General features: G+C 41.2%; 1 non-coding gene across 1 annotated transcript; it reads right to left on the reverse strand.

Annotated features, from left to right (window-relative positions):
- Positions 1-220: 220 nt before the first annotated feature.
- LOC125366605 lies at positions 221-354 on the reverse strand. Its single transcript, XR_007213900.1, has one exon. It is a non-coding gene; the product is annotated as a small nucleolar RNA SNORA40 (small nucleolar RNA).
- Between the last annotated feature and the right edge of the window lie 2,810 nt (positions 355-3,164).

Here is a 3,164-nt window from a genome sequence, read left to right on the forward strand (position 1 = left end):
CCAGGACTGGCAAAAAAAAAAAAAAAAAAAAGAAAGAAAGAGAGAAAAAAATGCACTCAAAAGAAAACAAAAAAAAAAGAAAAGAAAACAATCCTTTGGTGTATACAGGAGCACACCATTAGATAAATTCTTATTTTTTTTTGGCTTTTATATCTCCTTTATTCACAGAGCCAACCTGTATGAGTTAACAAACCCCCACATTGCCAATTGTTGTAGAAATAATATTCTTTCTTACATGTACCAAAATCTCATATTGAGCAGTGAGTTCTGGGTTGCAAAAGAGGATATACTGTTGGCACCTATTGGTAAAATTCTTGATTTTCATCAGAATAGAGAGGACATATCATAAATGAGGCAAAAAAATCTTTGTGAGGTATAGAATTCAGAGTTTTGTGCCTGCTGTGTGGGCACACTGCCGCTGAGCTACATCCCCATCTCTGCACTGTATTAATACACTTGTTTAGATTACATACTGAACCACTATAAGAAATACGGGCTGGGGATATAGCCTAGTGGCAAGAGTGCCTGCCTTGGTATACCCGAGGCCCTAGGTTCGATTCCCCAGCACCACATAAACAGAAAATGGCCAGAAGCGGCGATGTGGCTCAAGTGGCAGAGTGCTAGCCTTGAGCGGGAAGAAGCCAGGGACAGTGCTTAGGCCCTGAGTCCAAGGCCCAGGACTGGCCCAAAAAAAAAAAAAAAAAGAAATAACCAATAGGCAAGTTATAGATTTTTACACAGGCAACCAGTGAACAAGACACTAATGATACAGTATGGAACTGTTTTTTTCAAATTTTTATTAACAAGCTGATGTACAGAGAGGTTACAGTTTCATATGTTAGGCATTGGATACATTTCTTGTACTGTTTGTTACCTCATCCCTCATTACACCCCCACACCCTACCCCTTCCCTCCCCCCCCCATGAGTTGTTCAGTTCATTTTCACCAAACAATTTTGCAAATATTGCTTTTGTAGTTGTTTGTCTTTTTTTTTTTTTTTTTTTTTTTTGGCCAGTCCTGGGCCTTGGACTCAGGGCCCAAGCACCGTCCCTGGCTTCTTCCTGCTCAAGGCTAGCACTCTGCCACTTGAGCCACAGCGCCGCTTCTGGCCGTTTTCTGTATATGTGGTGCTGGGGAATCGAACCTAGGGCCTCGTGTATCCGAGGCAGGCACTCTTGCCACTAGGCTATATCCCCAGCCCTTGTTTGTCTTTTTAACCCTGTATACCACAGTTTACCAGTATACACGGTTTCCAATATACTCAGATAAAATACAGAGATAGTGTAGGTACAACCACAGGAAAAGGGTACAAGAATATCATCAATAATAGAAGCTACAGTTACACATAGCAACTTGACAGTATTTACAACAGTGATATAACAATCATTTCCATAAAATAGAGTTTATTTCAAGCAGCATCATCTTATGTGTTCATAAGAGTATAGGTATTGGTACCCTTATAATCCCATAAGATGATGCTAAGTGAAATGAACTACATTTTATGAAAATGATTGTTATATAAGAGTTGAAACTACTTTCAACATCCCATGTGTATCTGTAGTTTCTACTATTGATGATGTTCGTGTATCACCTTCTTGTGATTGTATCTACACTATCTCTGTAATCTCATCTGAGTGTATGGGAAACAGTGTGTACTGGTATTAGAATTAGGAAATTCAAAGGGAATACCAAAATTGAGAGACAAAGGGTAAAATACGAGAAACAACAACAAAAGCAATACTTGCAAAACTGTTTGGTGTAAGTGAACTGAACACCTCAGGGGGGGACAGGGGGAGGGGGGAGGGGGGTATGAGGGACAAGGTAACAAACAGTACAAGAAATGTAACCAATGCCTAACGTGTGAAACTGTAACCTCTCTGTACATCAGTTTTATAATAAAAACTTTTAAAAAATAAATAAAAAATACCTTTGATGGCAAAAAAAAAGAGTATAGCTATTGGGCTCTTGTGGTTCTCTGCTTGCCTAAACCTGTGCTAATTATTCCCTATAAGGAAGACCATAGAGTCCATGTTTCTTTGGGTCTGGCTCACTTCACTTAGTATAATTTTTTCTAAGTCCTTCCATTTCCTTACAAATGGGTCAATGTCATTCTTTCTGATAGAGGCATAAAATTCCTTTGTGTATATGTACCACATTTCCAGGTATGGAACTTAAGGTTATCTCTTGTGTGATAAAATCAATCACACTTAATGGTGAGTCATAGAAAGCATATTAATTTAAAAGCCACAGATTGCTTGACTCTATTGGTCTAAGTCTCTATACAAAAGGCTAATGTGGTAAGGGGTCCCTCACAATGTTGGCCATGTGAAGGAAAAACACATCGGACAGTGCAGTGATCCAGGGCAGCAAACTGTGGTATGTCCCATGGAGACAGGAGAAGAACAGCCTAACTACCCTCTTTCGGGTCTCTGATCTCTTGCTAGCATCCCACATAGATCAGAACAAACCAGAGCCCAGGTTAACTGCAGGGTGACAAACAAGGTGGAAGAAAGGAAGAGCATCTGCAGATGTGAACAGAAGAACCTGCAGGAAGGATGGGCTGTGAGAGGTTTCAGACAGCACTAGTGGGAGTGTCTATTGCACACATGTCTGGTAACATGGCTGGGTATTTTCTAGTCAGCCACAGGTCTACTTGCCCAGAAAATACCTGGATGTTCACCACGAACAACTATCTACTAGTGCCACATTATTGACACAGTCAAGCATGTAACGAAAACACCTGGAAGCACACGAATGTAGGCAACTGCTCCTTGTTTTCTCCTTTACTTGCATGCCTGTCTCTTCCAGACTCCTCCTCCTTCAACTGGTCCTCCTGGGTTTGGTCAATGAAAGGCCTGGTGGTAGGGTGGTTAGGAAGTAAGATGGGAGAGGCCAAGGACTCCTTCTTCCTGTCAGTGTTTTGAATAGACTGGCTCCCTGGGTTTCCACATATGTACTTCCTCGGTTTCCACTTCTGCACTTCCTAACACTGTACCAGAGGCAACAGGGGACCTTTCTCAGTTTATGTCTACACCCTACTGGACTCCCAGAATCCCCCTCCTTGGAATAGCTGGTCACCCAGAATCCATTTCCCTTTGTAGCTGAAGTACTTTGTTCTCTTGATTTGGATTCTGACTGATCAAAGGATATCATGTGTAAACAAA

Source organism: Perognathus longimembris, chromosome 17 (assembly GCF_023159225.1).
Source record: "Perognathus longimembris pacificus isolate PPM17 chromosome 17, ASM2315922v1, whole genome shotgun sequence".
Taxonomy (NCBI): Eukaryota; Metazoa; Chordata; class Mammalia; order Rodentia; family Heteromyidae; genus Perognathus; species Perognathus longimembris.